This window comes from Pteropus alecto, unplaced genomic scaffold, assembly GCF_000325575.1.
Source record: "Pteropus alecto unplaced genomic scaffold, ASM32557v1 scaffold195, whole genome shotgun sequence".
In the NCBI taxonomy this organism is placed as follows: domain Eukaryota; kingdom Metazoa; phylum Chordata; class Mammalia; order Chiroptera; family Pteropodidae; genus Pteropus; species Pteropus alecto.
The window spans coordinates 6,050,107-6,070,347 of NW_006438073.1; the positions used below are offsets into that span (position 1 = coordinate 6,050,107).

Genomic DNA, 20,241 nt, shown 5'->3' on the forward strand with positions numbered 1-20,241 from the left:
TCAGAAAAAATGGAAATGCCCGTCTTTCGAAGAAAAGAACTATTTTACATTCCAAATTATGACCAAACAAGCCAAACACTAGTCTGCTGGCCGCGGAGTTTGCGTACAGAACGGGCGCCACTGCAGTAGAATGACATGACCCTGTCAAGAAAGGTCCTTACTTCCGTCGACGTCTTTCTCACAGTTTCCCTTTGCCTGCCACTAGCTTCGCCACAAACATTCTAAACTCTCCTAGAGGCCTGTGATTATTTTAAATATCTACGTGATAATATGTAAAAATTTTAAAACAGACCATTTTTCATTATAAATACGAATCAGCATCTGTCAACTCTCTAAAAAGGGCCGGGTGTACGGCTGATGCGCTGAGCAGCAGCCACAGTCCTCCAGACACAGCTTGCCGGACGGAGATGGCGCGAGAGGCTAACGTTTAGAAGAGTCGGCTGTGTGCCTTCAGGTCATTTCAAAGTGGAATCCCACCCGGGGAACCAACAGCCAGAAGTGAACCCCAACGAGCACCCAGAAATGCCTTTGGGTCCTCTCCCCATCACTACCCCCACCCACGTCCTCAAAGCCAACCACTATCTCTCTTTCCGACACTACAGACTCATTATTTTTCCCTCTTTTTGAAATCCTTCAGGACGTATTATTTTGCAGTTGACTTTCCTCATGCGATGCTGGGTGAAATTTACCATATAGTAGGACCAGACGCCTAATTTGCAGGATCCTCTGCAAAATGACGATGCAGGTCCCTTGTTTAAAACCTGTGAATTTCCAGATGGCGGCAGCAGAGCGTTAATCCAGGGGCCGTGCACAAGTCACAGATCGCACACCCAAGAAGCCGGCCTCGATGTACAGGATCGTAAAAGGACAAACACACCATAGTTCATATGTCCGCCCCACTACTGATGGACACATCTGAGCAGCCTTCATTCGCTGACTTCATTCGTTTTGAATGGTGCTGCTATGGAAACTCTTGCGCATCTTTTGGTGAAGATGCAGGTGCGTTCTATGGGGCGCACGGGTGTGAGTGGGACTGCAGAGCTGTCGGCACGCACGCGCTCAGCTCGGGCACATACGGGCACTGTCGTTTTGCCAGCTCACACTTCTCAGAGTTCCAAACTTCTCGGATGGAGTTTCGGTTGCTCCACATCCTCACCAACACTTGAAATTTTTCTCTTTTTCAATCTGGGGGGGTGTTTAAAGGACGGATTCCTACACTCCACTCCAGACCTGACCAAATCCACACTGCTGGGGTTTCCCCTCAGATTCTGAATTTTTCTAAGCGAAGCGATTCATCACTAAGCCAAGTCAGGAACCCGTAATAATCAACCGAGCTCTCTTGAAATGAACAACGACAAAAAATGTTCTTGGTGCATGAGAGTCAAATGAGTTGAAGGCTGCAGAATGTCAAGATCAGATTGTCACGTAGCCAAGAGGACAAGCGAGTGGCGACAAAGCCGCCGGGGGCAGCCAGGCCAGGCGGGGGTCTGCGGCCTGACTATCCAGCGTCTCCATGAAACCGAGCGTCGCTGTTTCCTGCACTGGTGGCGTGACAGGGTTTATGACAGAGGCCACCGTGGTTACTTTAGGAAAGTTACAAACTCGATACTCTCAAACACACCTTGCAAATCATCGTTATAGAGTCTTCTCCATTTTCAAACTTCTAATTTTTATTTTAGATAATCAAAGCAAAAATCACACCATTTTACATAATTATAGAGTATTTTAAAGCTTTTCTTTTTTGTTTCAAATCTGTGGGCTATCCACTTAGAAACAGCATGCCATTTTCTTCTATTTTCTACATTTTAGGCATTTGCACATTAGAAGTAGATGAAAATGCACAGAATAAAGAGAATTCTGTCAAAATATATTGTACTTTAGGAGAAAAGCCTGGAGTCTGACACTATGTGTGATATAAACAGTGGTTTGGGAATCAAATGTATCCGATTTGTGTTCATGTTTAATTTTAGAAGAACACATTCATAGGGATGTTTTATGTAGACACCACTATCTCTAAAATATCCTATTAAAAATTCTAATAGACAATGCATTTCAATATTTCATATTTTGAAAGCATAAAAAGTCATGATGAAAGGAAAACTCCTTATGCCACATGGCATGTGTACATGGCTCATGCATTTTTCTTTGTTAGCTAACATGTGCTAAGATGTAAAAATTACCATTTCTGGCCATCTTTCCAAAATTACACTTCAAACATACACATATTTAGGATCGAAGCCAAGCTTTATGACGCTGAGAGAGATGGCTGTCTTCTCCGCAGGGTGTCCAACCTGTTATTTACATGCCTTTGTCTTCACTTCAGAAATGTGAGCACATGCATAAGTTACGTGACCAGAGACACGCATATCTGTGAATCTCCGTTCTACTGTCTCTCATGCTACCGGTATTAAGTGTTCCTCTCTGAAAGTGGCATACCGGAGCGTCACCCTCATATCTGTCCCCAGAAAGAGGGTGTGGCCACCACCATACTGGCTGGGTCAGAGCAGGGGCTCACAGGCGGGCGGGGGGCAATAAGGTTCCCACTGTGTGGGTCCCCAGATGCTGGATGACATTTCTGCCTGGAAAGAGGCCTACATTCCTGGCGCCCGTGTGTCGTGACCAGAAAGCTCTTCACAGACAAGACATTTCCTTCCTTCCCTGTCCTCCTGTTCGTCTTCGTTTCCGTTGCAGAGTCATCGGTAATCACTCGCAAGGCGTTCCAGCCTGCTGGGGCTGCTGCGACACACTTCGACAGGCTGAGTGGCTTATAAACAACCTGCTTCTCACAGTTCTCAGGCTGGAAGCCCAAGACCAGGTCGCTGGCGGATCTGGTGTCTGGGGACAGACACCGGATCAGCTGGCTTCTTAGCCTGGTTCTTAGGAGACCATGTACGCTCTGTGTCCGCACAGAGTGGAAGGGACAGCAAGCTCTCTGGGGTCCCTCCTGTAAGGGCACTAATCCTTTCGCGTGGCTCCACCCTGGTGACCTCATCATCCCTCAGAGTCCCCCTAATCCCGTCGCACTGGGGATTAAGTTTTAACATGTGTATATTGGTGGACACAAACATTTGGTCTACGGCATATTGTAACCAAAAAGTTCAGGAGTATTCGTTTTGAAAAAGTATCAGAAAAACCCTTGAGATTCAGCCATGACTTTCAAGACTGTGAGAGCCTCTGCCACCATTTCCCCATTTAACTCTGGACCAGTTACTTCAAATAGCACTTAGAGAAAATCGGTTATTTGTTTTTTCCCAATTTCTAAGCTTCCATATTGGAAGAAATTGTGTTCACGTATAAAGAACACCTTTAAACTGCAGCAGCAGGACACGCGCAGAGCAGAATGACCGGCCTCAATGCCGCTGCCCATCTCCTGCCCGCTTCCCCGGGCTCTGAATTCCCACGATCAACAACTTCCAAAAAAATGGAAAGTGATACGGATTGTCCGCTGGCAGGCAGCGCGGGAAAGCTGGAACGCAGAGCTGGGACGAAAACCCTACTAGAACTGCCCACCCCCCAGCAGTTTCAGAGTCTGAGCACTGTGGGCGGGCAGACGATCGCCCATTTACTTAACAGATTATTTAAAATAGCTGCATAGGGCCTTGTTAACCGCCTTATTTCTAGAATAAAAACAGCAAATGTAAGCAAAAACACACACACACAAAACAAAAAACGCCTAGCCCTCTGTATTCTCCCACAGTGTGCACAGGCGTAGCTTCTGCCGTCCAAGTTCATGGACACACTGAGCGCCCTGGCGTGGAGCAGGGCGCTGGGAGGACGGGGTTCACGGCCCTCACCCCCGGCAGAGGCAGGAAGCACAGGGCTCCCCAGGCCGCAGCTCCCCCAGGCTCTCCAGCACGAGCTCAGGCACTGCCCACGTCAGTCCGTTTTTCATCCATTATCCCAGTTCGGGGGGAATTCTGACTTTCGGGATCACACCAAGGTCAACCTTAGTTTTAATTACTGTGGGAGAGGGCATGGTCACTGAAGTCAACCATGTTTTAGCTATTTTCCCACATTTCTGTCATAAAGCAAAACTGTGTGAAGATCAGTGAATAAGGCGGAATAAAGAAATGGCTCTGGGTAGGTATTATCCCTATTTCTTTAAATCTTGCCTTACATTTGTGTATCTAATCTAATCTATTCAGAGAAAAACATACGATTAAAATTCAATATTTAACCAAAAGATTCAACAAACGTTTTTGGTTAGACAAACATAATTGAATAAAATAAATTTCCTAAACTTTGAGGTAATCGCATGCTTTTAGAAAACTTAACGTCTGAACCATAACACGGAAGAATGTTAATTCTTCACACTGACTTAACTTGATCACTTCAGGAAGCACATCCCCCAAGGGTCTACTTCTCACAATGGCACAACGTCACTACAGATCACCTAACATTTTAGAGTTTCGTGAAATACACAATAATGATAGAAAATGCTCACCTTTTGAGGTGCACCGGTATGTTTCTAATGTAGTCATTTTGGTGAAGATGAGTCCTTTCAAATAATTTCACCAGTTAAGTGTGCCAAACAGTTCATAGTGCATGACGATGAAATTTCAAGACCTATGAGAATACACTGTGGACGCAGTATGAGCTGAATTTCGTTGTGTAGCTTAGTTTCATTTTCAAATTCTACTGTGACAAATTTATCTGGAGAAAAATATTGACTCCAACTCTTGTGTACTGAATATAACTCAACTCAAACGTTTCAAACCTTCACTTACTTTATGTGACCATAAAATATTGGATATGGGACTTTTGATGTAAGACTCTATTTTAAATGTAAGATTTCAATATGAATGGAAATTCTGTTTTCAAGTAATTTATTTTCACTAGCTTGCTTTCTATGATTTCTGATTTCACTGAAACAGTAAACCCCCCATAGGAGAACGCTCATACTATTTAGGACATGTGAAACAAGGGTACTAACTCCTGTACTTTTTATGAAGCGAATCTAGATGGATGGTTATCCATGAAGAAACATTTAAGAAACATATATTTATCGTCTAAGCAAGGGGTCAGCAAACCTTTCACGTAAAGGGTCAGATAATAAATGCTTTAGATTTTGCAGGTCAGGAGGTCTCTGCCACGACTATTCAACTCCGCCATTGCAGCAAAGAAAGCAGCAGCAATTAAGGGGCCGGCTGTGTTCCAATAAAACTTTATTTATAAAAATGCTAATCAAGGTCTAAAGACCTCTGATCTAACCTTTTCCTATTCACAGATGCGGTTACAGACCAGCTGCATCAGCATTAACTAGAAGCTTCTTAGGAATGTTTATTGTTGGGAGGCCTTATGAACTCGCCATGTCCTAACGTGCATTCTGCAAGGTGCTGGGGCACCGCAGCGCATACTGCAGTGTGGGAAGCCCCCAACGCAACCAGGAGACGAGACTGGCTCCCCCAGGAGTCACAGGGCGGCGGGGGGAGGGCTACTCTTCATCCCGGGAGGAGGACATGGGAGACCTCGGTCCTCTACATACTCTCCGTGTGGCCCAGGAAAGGACGCTTTTTAATCTTTCGGTTTCCCCTTCTCCTGCAGACCGGCATTCTCTAAACTAATTCGCTGGGATATCACAATTTATGCAAGTGTTAAGCTTTGAAAATCAAGTGAAATTATGCATGACGACTCTTCACCATACAGGTGGTCACTGGTGCCCCCCTCCAGACTGTCCCCCGGGATGTGCACATGGCCATGCTTCCTGAGGACGGGACCGGGCTTCCACCCCGCAGAAGGCTGGCAGCGCTGCCTCAGTCACTGTAAATCTGTCTCCTTCCCAGCTATTGTGATGTATAGTACGGGTTCGCACTGCGTAGGATTGAGTGAAATACGTCCTCTGGGTTTAACTGAATGAATCTTCCCCAAACGAATGCTTTCAAGTGTTTCCTGCAAAGAAGCTGCAAAAGCTAAAATAATACTAACGATATAAACACAACTGAACAGTAAGAAAGAGAGAACTGAAATATTTCTCTCTCTGGCACGTTCATACATCACAGCATGAGGTAAAAATAGTAATAATAATTAAAATTCCCAACTTGAGATGATAGATAAAATGATTATTTGAAATATAGATTTATATCTACTGTTGCTGACGATAAATCTCTGTATAAGGGGGTAAAGTAACTGGTGAGTTCAGCTAATAATTAGATAAAGACATCATTATTAGCAAGACTTAAAAGCATTTGGAAGATGAAAATAAGCATCTACAAAGTTTTAAGTCATGTGATACTTATCTCAAGACTTTAAAATTTCAGATTTTTAACAATAACAATCTAGAAATCTTTTTTTTGTTTTGTCATGTTTTATTATTATTATTATTATTATTATTATTGTTATGTTTCTTAGTAGTAAAAGAAAAAAAGCTACATGCTTTAGGGGAACTTCTGCAGCAAAAGTGGTTGAAATCAACACAGAAAATGGCAACAACTGGAACACATTTGTCAAAAATTTATTATGAAAATGTATAGAAATTATTACCGAAGAATTAAAAAGCGAATATTAGAATGAATACAGTATGGAAGGTTTGCTGCTGTGTTGAGCTGTAGATGTTTCTTATACGTGGCAGCTTATGGTGGTTTTTATATTCTCTTTCAATAATGAAATAGATGAAAAACTTATTTTTGTAAGCCATTAAGTAAAGTTTTACTCTGAAAGATGTGGTCTCAATCCAAATAATTTCTTGGATTAGAAAATACTATTTGATGATTTTCTTGGGTGACTTAACCACTAAATGCAGCAGGTGTCTCGATTAGAAAAAACGATTCAAGCAAGTGATTACAGAGGTAGCACTGAAAAGAATTCATTCATCACAGGACTCTAGGCGAGACTTGAGCAAAGAAGTTGAAGCCAGAAGTAAAAAGTGTTGCCAAGTGTCACAAAAACAAGACCAATTTGAATTTGCCCACCGATATGAATGAAATAGGGAGTGATCAAGAAACACAACGCGTGGTAACAAACTTTCAAAGTATTGTGAAACAGAGTTACTCATTTTTCTTTTTAATAAATTTGCTAACCTTCTCAAGGTCATCATGCGTGATTATGTAGGTGATGCACTAATTTTAAGGAATACCACTTATATTTATGTGATTCAGAATTTCTAGATTCACATATCTTTATTCAAAAAAAAATCCAATTGATACTACTGTCTTGAGAAAGAGGAAGTTTTTTAAAAAAAGTTACATAAAAGTAGCACATGGGATAGTGGCTGGCTTGACTTATCTGTGCTATCACGTGGCTATCAATAGAAATTCAACCTAGCAGATAATTTTAGGGGAAAAAATAAAAGTTCTCTGTCCTGTTAGGGTAGTTGCAAATTTAACCAAGTGCAAAAAGACCTTCCCCATTTTTTTCCTAAAAAGGCACTTGAGTGTGGGCTAGAACACTGAAAACAAACGTTTAGAAATGTTTCACTCCTTTCTGATTTTGTTTTTTAAAAATAATTGTTATAAAAACACTCATATCTGCAACCGTTAAAAATGCTTGCAAATAATAAGCATATTTTCTGTTTAAAAATCATTTAAATGAGATGTTCCAGAGAGTTTGAATCTATTTAGTTAAAAATGCAGTAATGATCCACACTCTAAAATTGCCTGACATCAATAAAAAATTTACTACTCAGATTTCAAGAAAAATCTTTGTCTAATCGGTGGATATGATTTAAGCATTAATATCATGAATCAATAGGCAGCTGACATTGTGGTTTTTCCACTTGAAGAAATTACTTTTGTGAGTTAACTTCCTCGGCGATGACAAGGAGTGAGAGCTCAAGTTCAGAGCTTACTTTCAACCCATCCTGATTACAACTATCTGTAGCCCTTATAGATGGCACAAGATTATTGCCTTACTTTCCAGCGCTACATGTTACCACGCCTTGTGACCTCAACATGCAAGCACAGCATCACCCAGTCTGACCTCAGTCTCCTTTCTCCTCACATCAAAGGGTCCTACCCTTCTCTCTACTGTGTCCACCCCTCCCAAGGTGACGCTGCATAGCGATGGTTTTCAACCTCTGGCAGCTGCTTTGGCCCCATCCAAGACCAACTGGAGCAGCCTCTCTAGGGGTGCCGTATGGGCGGCTATATTTAAATTTGTTCCCACATGACCTGGGTGCACAGAAAATCCCTGGCATGGGACTGTCATTACCAGCACGTGGGCCACAATCATCACAGCCCTCAGGCACTCTTTGATCGCCATCTCCCGTCCTCAGGGGAGTCCTGTCAGTGCGTCCAGTTGGATACTTCTTCAATCCCATGAGACCCTGCGGTCCACCGGCCCTACCGACTGGTGCTTTTCACTACTCTCTCACGTTCTTGAGAGTCCCTGCTTCCTCCATCCCTTTGCCGGATGCCTCTTCGCTGGATTTACCGGTGAATCAACGAACACGAATGAACAGTTCACATCCTACTCTGTGCCCGTCTCTGAGAAATCGACTTTGGGCAGATAAAAATTCGCATTCTTACCCATAGGTCTGAATTTCAATATAATTATCCAAACTGCTAGTTCATTTGCATAAAAATCGCACTTGGAGATACGATTGGCAAGGGGAAAAAAAAGAAAAGATGTATGAAAAATTTTTAAATTAAGTAACTGGGTAAAAAGAATTAAAACAACAACAACAAAGCAACCACGAAGTCAGATGCCCAGAGAAGCATGACACGTGAGTGTCCCAGAAGAAAGTTTCAAATGGAAGGATGGACAAAATAATCAAACTCTGAGGAGAGAGAGAAATGGAGACTTACGCTCACACACAAACCTGTACGCGAATTCTAACGGCAGTGCTATGCATAATCGCCAAGCACTAGAGACCACCCGCACGCCCCTCACGGGGTAAACGGTCACACACCCTGAAGCAAGCACATGGCAAACACCTCCGAGCACCAAAAGGCCAGGCCACGGGTACACGCAGCAGCGTGCGTGGACCTCAAAGGCTCCGCCCTGAGTACGAGGAGCAAGTCTTAACGGCCGCCATGGGATTCCTTTACTGTGCCGCTCTCGAAAAGACAGGACCACAGGGATGGGGACTCGATCGGTGGGTGCCCGGAGTTAGGGGCGCAGTGGGCGACAACCATGAAAAGATAGCATCCAGGATTAGGGGAGAGAGAAGAATTCTGAATCCTGGCGACGGTGGCAGTCATATTAATTTACGCCTGTGTTAAATTCCACTGTACATCACAAGAAAAAAAAAGTCAAACGAACAGTAAGAAAACTTTTTAAAATTGTGTTGAGAAAACGCATTCATTAAGCGTAAACTTCACTATTCAGAATTCCGCTGAAGAGAAAGTGCAAGATGCTTAACAATGCGTAGGACGAATGAATGTATGACTTTCAATTACCTGTAATTTCTTAAACAAAATCTTTTTAAAGGATTCATTATTTTTACTGCTAAGAAGCTTAAAATAAAAGGTAGAAAAATCTCTACCTTTTATTTTAAGCTTCTTAGCAGTAAAACAAAGCACAAAAACCCATCCGTGTACTAACTCCGCGTATGTGAAATGACACGTGCCTGGCACAGCTGGGGCTCCTGGGCCCCTGCTCAGACCCCAGTGGTCACGATGGCTCCCCCGCCAGCTCTCCGGCTCCGAGATGCTATTATTGTGCCATCTCCCTTGCGTGACTCTGAAGCAATGAGATGATTTATTCATCGAGTCCTGTGAAAATCTGTTCTTATTCTACTGTATTTGGAGAATGTTCTTATTTCACTCACTTCCTATCATTTTAAGGGCTTTCTTCCTGAGATGCTATTTTTCAAAATCAGATTTTTTTCTGGAAAGAGTCCCTCTTCTCATTGCCAATCTCATCGTAGCAAACTTCTTCCTTTTCCTCTGGGATGAAGGAGAGCTGACTCCATCTCAGAGTCTATTCTATACGTGGTGGCCCGGGGGTATGGCATCCCTGTGACAGTCCCAGCGTTGGGCTTCTACAACTGTGAGGAAGGTCAAGAATTCAGGATGCTTAGGGGAAAAAGAGCTCAAAATATGTGTGGAAACAGACTGTTTTTTATAAGGTGAAGAATACACAATTTAACTCAAGGTAAAGCTGGGCAAAGCAGGATTTGGTTGTAATTTAATGAGTCAGTAAGTGTGAAGAGACCCTGAACTTTGTTTTGAGGCTGGACCACCTGCCAACGAAGGCTTTCTGCATCTATGATCAACACCATCATCTGTTGTTGGGGCAGATTCCTGATCCGTTTGTTTGTATCTATTTTGGCTTTCACTTCCCGTGGAAGACCAAAGACCAGCACGGAGGGTGCTTGTATGTTATGCCGCCACGAGGCAGTTCCCACGCTCGGTGTCCTCGAATGCCCGTGCGGTGCACAGCCGGCTGCAGTGACGGTCCCTCCAGATGGAATGCGTTCCCACACTCGTAGCTCTGAAGGTTAACCAGTACAACTTCATCACATGAACTCACTTGCGGACTCGCTAACCGGCCCACAGCAGCGCTCCGGTCCTCCGGCGGCTTTACTTCCCAAATCAATTCCTGGGATCCTGTGACTCCACCAGCCTCTGGGTTTCCAGTTCTGTGCTTCCAGCCGACAGAAGGGAAAAGGCTGAGCAGAGAAGGGAAGCCTGCTTCCCACTGCACTGGCCAGGAAGGGACACGGAACTGTGCCACTCACATGCCGTGGGTGTGAACTTGTCACTCGATCCCGCCCAGCAGGGACAGCCCCGGGAGTATAGCTTCTGGCTCTCAAACAAGTAGCCGAAGGACCGGACCCTGAGTGCCACCGCGGAGTGAGCACGCTGTGCAGCGTCTGCCCGGGGCCGCCCCGTGTTTAAGGGTTTTTTTCTGTGAGCAGCGGTGCTCATTAGCAAAGGGGACGCACGGGCTGGTCCCAAGTGAGTCGAACCTCAGAGGAGGAAAGAGACAGATGCCTCATCGCCTGGCTCCGGAGAAGCACGAGAGCCTGGAGCCTGGGCGGGGGACAGGTGTGCAGGACGGCCCCCTGGGCCTGGTTGGACAGGCCTCCCGCACCTAGAGACCGGCACGAGGTAGGTGGGGATTCTGAGACCAGGTAGGACCTGTCAGCTATGAACAGCTTCTACACATAGGTGTCACTTATTTTTCCTACGTTACTTTTGTTATCTCAAAGCATTCGATCAAGTCTTACGAAAGTTAAAACTTGTTACTCTTAGCTATGATGGGAGAAAATCGGGAGGCAGTGTCCATCACCAAGGCCCACGTGGGCATCTGAGCTGGTCGCCAGGACGGACGCGGCAGTACGCGGAGAGCAGCGATTGTAATTACCAGCGGCGGAGGACACAGCGCGATGAGGGGACGAGATGTCTGAAGTGGGAGGACCTGACACATTTTTTTCTTGACTGTGCATGTGAAATCGTTCCCACCACTTCCACAGAAGTTAGTGCCATAGCCATTTGGAAATAAAGCATATGCTGATTACATTGTCACAAGTAGGTGACCCAGGACAACAGGAGTGCACGTATATTTATTTTTAACTACTCTTAAATATGTTGGGATTTTTACAAGCTGCAGGACTGTATAATTACAACAATATACACTTACAATTTAAGAGGTTAGATATCACATTAAACTCCCTTGCCACAATAAAATAAAAAGAAAAATGAAAAAAAAATGTGTCTGATCACAAGATCATTTGTTCCAGGCAGGACTGGAGCACACGAGGTCTAAACACAGCAATTTAATTTACGTTACACCTCGAGAAGGGCGAGCTGAGTTAGAGATGCCTGCGCTGATGAGGAAGACTGCCCACAGACCCCGAGGAGACGCTGCGGAAAGGCTGACGTCATCTCAGATCTCACGTGGTCCTAGTGGACGTGGGCAGACGGATTCAACGGTTCAGGGACCTGTTTGTAGCACGAACATAGTCCCGTCGGGGGTACACCCTTAACTTTATCTAAATACTCTCGATCATTCGGAGAACGAGTGAGTCCATAAGGTGACAGGGAACAAGACCATTCTGGTTTTTACATAGAGCTTATTTCCCATAATGCTATTTCCCAGCAAACTCAGTTCCATTTCGCATTCTCTGCCTCCAGGGTCCTCAAACAATCACTTCTTCCAGAGGGGAACATGCCGGCCGAGACACCGGACAGCAAGGGAACTTGCCTTCCCGGCAGAAATGAAGTGGGCTCCTATGATCCACGGTCGGCATGTCTCAGCGCATCCTTTACGTACCCCACGGGAGATGCACTGATGCTGCAAGTAAGAAATAGCAGGCACGGTCGCTGTTCTAACAGACGCAGCGTGAGGGGCATTCTTTTAAAAGCCTTTACAATGCTATAGGGAGAGTTTTATGGAGGTGCAGAGCCATGTTGGAAACAAGGGAGGGTGGGCTGTGGTGGCCCCTGGAGGGCCCCATCTCGGCATTGGCTTTGCTGTTCCCTTTTGTCGAGGGTATCACGACTGAGTTCATGGACGCCCCGAGGAAATGCTAGGAATAGCTTGAGTGGTTCAAAGCAATCTTACTATAAAGCGACTTGTCTTTTAAAACTAAAAAGCACTTTCCGTAAAGAGAGGTTAAAGCGAAGATGTCAGTGGCTACTGCCAGCTCTTGTTTACTTCCCTCGATTTCCTGCTGCTCTGTGTGTGACTGAAAACTGGGTCTCGAAGAGAAGAACGGGGGTTATTTTGCTGGGTAACGATTCTCCTAGACACAAGGCTTGAGTATTTCTTCAGAAACTACAGAAAGTTTGTTCTCACAAGGTCCTCCAAGCACCAGTCCCTTTTTCCAAGGTATGTAAGCAGGAAAACACTCCTACTGAATTTTCAAGGTCTCCAAATTACAGCCTAATGACACGCTGGTTTTGTAAAGTGCACACACATCTACAGGGGAGGAGACAGATACATCTTACTGTGACATAAACTAGGTTTTTTTAGAGGTAAAAGACTTAGAGTGTCGGAGCCACCTACGGAGAAAACAGTTAGATCTAATTATAGCTCTTGGTAGAGAGAATTCATCGCATCAAGAAAAGCAAATATGTAGGTTAAGAGCACAGTTAAGACTTGAGGGCTTTGCGCCGTCACATGCTTTTAGAACAAAATCCTTGTTTAGTTTTTATCTGGACTTCTTACAAAAATTCTTGTGTAGTCGTCTTAAAAGTGGATGATTCGCAAATTCCCAATCTAAAGCATCCCGAGGGATGCTTTAGGCGATCCCTAACTACATCTGGAAAGGAGCAGGTTCTCTTAAAGTCTGAAACAAGGTCAACAATCCCCAATGCTATCATCAGCACCCATCTTTCCTACGTGCTTGTATCTTAATATTCTCAAATGATGGTCAGTTGGTGAAACTGGTCATCAGTTTAAGGCTCTGAAGAACTTATTTGGTGACAGAAACTAACATTTCGTTTTCAATGTCCTTAATAAAGAAGTATTTCTGTATTTCCCTCATACAGTGTTAAATCCGAAAGCCGCCTGCAGTAAGCTCTGTCAAGCCAAGGTAAAGACAACCCCAACCATCGAGATTTTGTTGAGAAACTTGAAAGCGGAGCCAACCCAAAATTATATTAACACATTGATGATTAGCTTAGCCAGTTAAAGCACAGAATTCGTGAGGTTTGGCCACCGTCTTATACCCCACGTCATCTAGAAGGCTTTATTCTTTTAAGGAAACAGAATATCCTCTAGATGCATGGGGATGATAACAAAGAAGATACTGTTTAAAAGAGATTCCAGGCTTAAAGCTCATCCTCACTATATTATCTTTGTTGCACTGGCGGAAGAACAGGCTTACCGCACGGGTGACCTGGGGCGTGTTTCCCATCTCGCCTGAGGCTCAGTTTGCATTTGTGAAATACATGCCAGTCCGCAGTATCTACTTCACAGAGGTTCTGTGAAGACTAAGTAACACGTCTGACACACATAGCTCAGTGCTCGGCAAAGAATAACCCGACGCGTGTATGACGGTGATGACGGTGACCGATCGCGCTCCCTAGGTGAGCAAGAAATGCTTCCACGTGTAAAAGAACGTGCCTTGCGGAATTTGCTCCCGATCTGTTTCTGAGAACTGCTCCAATGTTTCATACCTTTTTCCTCAAACCTGTCTGTGCCCTCCTAGACAGAACTACGTGAGTCGCATTGTCAAACTTCTGGGCACACACTGTTGGGCACAAAGAGAAACATGATGAGTTATTTTGAATAAACAAACTCACTGAGTCAAAGTCCGTCACTGACGCCGCTCCCACCCCAGGCAGGACCACCACCCTGCCGGACAGAAGGCCGTTCCCAGCGTTCTCGGGTGGGACGTTCTCGACTTTGGAGGCGAGGATGACACCAACCTATTCATTAACTGCACCGCTGACCTGTCACCCGCTCTGCATCATCAGCCCGACGTCAGCCAGATGGGAATCTTTCTGTGGCCACTGCCCTCCGTGCCCTTCCCATGTGCCTGTCCTCCCTGCTACAGGGACAGCTCCTGTGCAGCCGTCACTGCTCCTTTACAGGACACCACGGTGTTCTTGTAACTACCTCGGCTAATCGATTTCAGACTACAGATGAGCAAGAGATTAATCTTCCTCAATGATAGCCATAAACAGCTCCGTACTTCCTCAGGAATGTCAGTGGAGTCTCATTCCTTTCTAAGCCGAAAGCAAGACTCACCTCTTACCTGGACCTTAACGAGTCTGAAATCCTTTGTTTCCAAATCTTGCTTCATCTGCTCCCCACTTGTCTGTATCTACAGTACCCTCCTTTGGATAACTCCGCCCTTGAAATTCTTTCCATTTTTATGTCGTAAGTGAAATTAGGCTTTCTCCACGAAACCTTTTCCGAATATCCCTTCCAAGCGGGCATCATTCTTACTGATCTCTCTTGCACTTGTTTACGAAGACATCACCGTCTCGTGCTCCACGTTGTTTTCATCGTTTTAAATTACTTATAAGCATTAACATGGCATGAATATTGGTTAAATGCAGCCCATTATTTAGGATCGGATTCATTGAATGCTGACTTTATTTTGTTTTGTCCCAAAGTCTAATCAGGTGCTCATTACACCAAACTTTAAAATGGGGAATTTGAAGCAACTCCCAAATCTGAGGTGGTAATAGATGTTATCTCTGAGGATCAGACCTCACTCTATGCTCTAACTGTGATTTTTTATCGACCACTTATTTGGTACTATTATAAAAAAAAAAAAAAAAAAAAACCTTTTGTATTGACTTTTCTTACATTTGGTTGCTTTCATGACCACTGGGAAAGTTTTCCAGTAAAAATGCAGCTGTGAAGAATGAAAGAGGAATGGTAATATAAAGCTTCACATTTTACTGCCACAGCAGGAAAATTCAAAATTGAATTCCAACCCTAGCTATTAAACACCCTGATCAAACCTCCCTCCGACTTCACTGAGCCGGGCGCTTTTTCTATTTTTTTCCCACTGGCATCAGTCTGTAAGAAAGAGAGCCAAGTCACTGGCAAAGGAAAATGAACACACTCTGCATCTCCGGTCTCACGGAGCTAGAGCTGACTTGCGGCCTGACCTGTCTGCCCTCCTGGGGTATTGATGATGCGCAGACGCGGCCGAAAATCTACAACACAAAGCCGATAGGCACTGGGAGACCCGGATCTCCAGTCTGGCATCTGAGGCACTGAGCTCGTCCAGCTAACCTACCGCCATGCCCCTCCTCACCTGTCCTTAGCTGGAGAAGTGCCTCCGTAAATCTCTGTGAAACAGATAACTGAATAAATAAATGAATGAATAAAGACACCCTGGCGACAAGGGACAGGCGCTGAGAAAAGACTTCTTGAAGAAGCTGAGCAATGATGGATAAGTAGGAATTATCCAGTGAAGGGGCCTGGGAGGACTGGGGGGCGTTTGGTCAGCTCAGCTGGTAGGAACTAAATGAGGAAAAGTCAGGCGTGGGAAACCGTGGTGTCATGAGTAGGACAGGAAATGCACTCAGCAGCCCCGGAGGAGAGATGCAAGTGGAGACGACGCGGGGCTGCTATGATGAGACTCCATCACGGGTGAAGAACCATTACAAATGAAGAGCCCATACAGCTACCTGGTCCCCTTACACCTACGAGACACCAAGCTTACATTCCGCAAGGAAAAGGCTTTGGGAGAATGGAATATGGTCCAGAATTCTTTTGCATTCCTCCACTGGAGGTGGCGTCCCTGTGGCCTCTCCTTGAACCTGGGTCAACCCTGTGACTACATCGCTCGGCAGGAAACAGGGGTGCTCGGCCAGGTTCTGGGTCCTGATGCGAACTAGGCAGCTTCCATGTCCTCGCTCTGAAGGCTCTTCTTAGGAGCACTGAGCTCCGATGCTGCCCATCCTGGCGAAGCCACACGTAGGTGGTCCCATCAATGACCACAACTGAAGCCATCCTCCCAGGCACCCCCACAAAGGTGCCACACGTGTGCCCATCTGCCAGCTGAGCACCATCAAGTGACCCTAGTCTGTCCACGCAGAGTAGAAAAATTGCCCTTGACCAAATCTGTGAAGAACATAATTGGCGGCAAGAAAATGTTGCTGTTTCAAGGTGCAAAGTTTGGGAAGCTTTGTTGCATAGCGAGAGCTAACTAAAGCTGGGCACGTAAAAATTATTTTGAGGGGTAACATGTCCTTACTGTCACAGTGCCAGGCTTCTGTAAGCTTTTATAAGGTGACGTTGTCACTGTTTTTGTGACCTTTATTACTATTACATCATTTGTCTTTCTGGTTCTAGGTTCGCTGTCTTTTTCCACATCCATCTGCTAAAATTAAATTTGGAACAACAGAAAAGCACCGCATCTAGTTTCTAATCATGTTCTACTCCAATGCTCTTCAGAGACTAAAGTACGGATCTGTTAGTGTCCTTGCAGAAGGGAGCAATCGGCAGGCACCAGACCCGGCGACACAGGAACGTACAGCACACGGGGGCAGACCCTCTTGTAGATGACAGTTAAGGGAAAGAAGGAAATGGTCTCCCCAGCTCAACCGGGAACAGGTGACAGTTTTCAGAGTATTCTCGGTCTTTCGACTTTTCTCCTCTGGATGTTTGTCATTACCGATGTCCCGAATCCCTGGCCCAGAAAGCAGAAACGACTGCTCGCTGAGCCCGCGGTGGTCTGCCCTCAGAGGCTCTTCTCTTGCATTCAGGCTGAGGTCAACGCCCGTGACATCCAGCCCCATCTGCAGCCCCCGAGCGCCCGGAAGCCTGGGTCTCAGAAGTGAAGACTCTGCTCCTGCACAGTGCGCTCCTGGGGCAGCTCGTCCTTCGCGCTGCTTCTCCCATCCCTGGAACCTGTTTTCTTTTCGCAGTTAGGCTATCACCTGACTCTGGACGCTTTCGGGCTCCCTTTCCAGAACTGAAAATCCAGTCCAAGATCTTGCTGGTAAAACAGTACCGTCTCTATTTTAGGCTCATTTTCCTTCAATAAGAAGTATGTTTTATCAATATTAGAGAACAAAGAAATGCAATTTAAAATGATAAATAATAGATTTAGATGATATATGTTCAGTTCTTAAAAAATACTTTTGCTTCTATATCACATTTTAGTTTAAAAGCGGACATTTCCCCCTCTATTACAACTGATGTTGTTTGCATTAGATAAAATGTTTTCTCATTTTACAGACAAAGCTGTTCTCAACTACTGCATCTTCCACGAAATCAAGAACAAATCTCTGGCTATTGAGTTTTGAAAGAATGAATACAAGAAACCAATTTGCCACAAAGCACATTTGCACAGTACTGCCGAACCCCTAAAACTGATACTAGTAATTCATACTTTAAGCTGTCTTCTATTTGCCTCTTTTCCGGTTAAAATAAGCCTGTGCGACTAAAATATTACAAAGGAATCTTAATGAGCCATCAGATTGGTTGGGAACAGTGAACCCTCTGAACTAAAGAAGTATTTCACATGAAAATCCTTTATGCCCTGAAGTTAAAAGTCGGCTGTGCGTGGCGGGGAGGGGAGGTGAGCTTCGGATTTCACAGACTTGTGCACGCGTCACGCCGACCACGCGCATTCGCCATCTCTGTCTGATGCTCTCCTCTCTCACGGCGTCCCCTCCGCTTCGTCCGCATTATTTTAATGTGCGCCTCGCGCCAATTCTCCAAAATGCATGGAATTAGCTCCACCTTGCAGATGGGGAAACAGAGCCACATGTAACTTGCGCTCATCACAGTCACTGTTCCTCTGAAGTGCTGGGGCTCAAGCAGGCCATGTAGGCGACCGCTAAGCACGGGGCTCGAAGCCAAAGCTGTTTGGGTCAGGCAGTAGGATGTCCCTTTTGCTACTGAATAAAGCCGTCTGGAGAGACGGAACTTGCAAGGTCACCTGTGGTGAGTTTCACGAAATCTTTGCGGTTCTGGAGGAATAGTTAAAACAGAGTTTAATGACATGAAAACTTGGGGGAAGTCCCATTTGGAACAGCTTTAACTTTAAGAGAGCTGTGGCTAGGGCTCAATTCCTATTATAGATTTACGCCTTTGTTCCTTAGCAATTTGCATGGGAAGAGGAGTCCAGCACCGCGATTGGGGAAAATCTCTGAAAGAGCCCATAGATTTCTGACAGACCGTAGGCTGAAATCAAGGGGAAAGAGCTAGGGAACCCCGTGACCGTCTGCATGCAGAGCCTCCGACTTGAGGTTGGCAGCTGGCCTCCCAGCAGCCCTTGCCCGCCTGCAAGGCCAGGCCCGCATGGATGCCGGCCACCCCGCAGCTGTGTCAGCATGGCTGCGATGATGCATGCGGAGCACAGAGGCCCCAGCAAGTTGGCCACAGATGTCACGGAGTAGGCTGAAAGTGAGAGACTTCACAAATGATTTGCGTAAACTGATCTCCCATGGTCCAAAAAGGTGGCCAGGTGAAAACATCTTCCAATGCAGTCTATGATTAGAATTACAAAAGCATGATTATGTCATCCCATTGCCATAAAAGTTGTTACAAGATTTTTATCCCGATAGACCAATAATTTCCCCCTTATAACTTCAGGCAATATTCTGAGGAAGTCCTAGGGAAAAATGAAAAATAATGTAGCTTTGTGATTTTATAAAATAGTTATAAAATGTCCTGATCCTCAGATGAAGGCAATCCAACAAAAGGTGAATAGCGTTTATCACTGAGAAGTGCAATTAAAGTTATACATATATATATATTTAATTTATATTTCTCCATATGTCAAAAAATACTACCTTTATAAACAAAAGATACCTTAATACCTTACCATTCTCATAAGCCTGTCTAAGATCTTTCCTGGTTATCGTCAATCTAATCAAAATCAACAACCACTTCCTGAAAATACACGGTCCGTTTCTCTAACCATCTGTTCTTTCCCCCCATCCCAGTTACCTACAAATATTTCTTGAAGACACACTATTTTCAAGGCATTGAACTAAGTGAGTATTGTGGGACTGTGTACTATAGGGAAGTAACATATTTAAGAAAGTGAGACATTTGGAATTATTTTAGGTGAATTCCGAGGAAGTAGGAGAATTTTCATAGTGACAACATCAAGAAAGTCTTTCTGGAACTGAGAGCACGTAGACGGCGCTCTCTGAAGAGCGACTAAGATTTTCACTTGTTGAAATGGGAGCAGAAGGGGAGCTCAGCTGGAAGACGGGACAGACACTAGAAACCGAGGCAGGCCCAGGCCCTCGGCGCCAGGCCAGCAAACCGCTGGCCCGGACTCCGCTGTCACTGGATGTGTGATCAAATTGGAGAGAGAAATAATATTTCATAAACATATAAAAATAAGTCAAAAAAACAGGTCAAGTCGGCAGCCCAATGAATTCAGAGAGAAAACATGTCCCCAATGAGAAGCGAAGCTGAGGGATGATAGAAGTTAACAGCTGTGAGTAACGAGGGGCCACAAGCACGGAGCAGCAGCTCGGCCAGCTCAGCCCCGGTGCCCGAGGGCGGGCAGGCTCACCGTACTCTCCTCAAGTCCACTGCTTACGTCATGGGGTGTCACAGAAGGTCTATGAGAACATGCCTCGGATTTCCTGACATGGTCCAAATTTCAAATACCCTACTCCGCTGTTCCTATAAACACGTCCATGCTGAATTTTTGGTCTGGTACAAAGAAACAATGACACTCAGGTAAATGATTACGAGCAATGGTGAGGATCTGATTTTAGCAGAGGAGGATGTGAAAACGAAGATGTTTGTTTCGAAACACACACACTGTCTACGGCCACGCCACCCTGAATGTGCCTGATCCCATCTGATCTCGGAAGCTGAGCAGGGTCGGGCCTGGTTAGTACTTGAATGGGAGACCACGTTGAAATACCAGGTGCTGTAGATGTTTAAACACACACACACACACACACACACACA

At 45.1% G+C, this 20,241-nt stretch overlaps 1 protein-coding gene and 1 pseudogene across 1 annotated transcript in view; one reads left to right on the forward strand and one right to left on the reverse strand.

The window, feature by feature from the left end:
* Positions 1–20,241, reverse strand: part of PRKN (parkin RBR E3 ubiquitin protein ligase) — an 833,405-nt gene that overhangs the window by 391,454 nt on the left and 421,710 nt on the right. The window lies entirely within an intron of this gene.
* On the forward strand, positions 20,091–20,209 carry LOC112482384 (annotated as a pseudogene).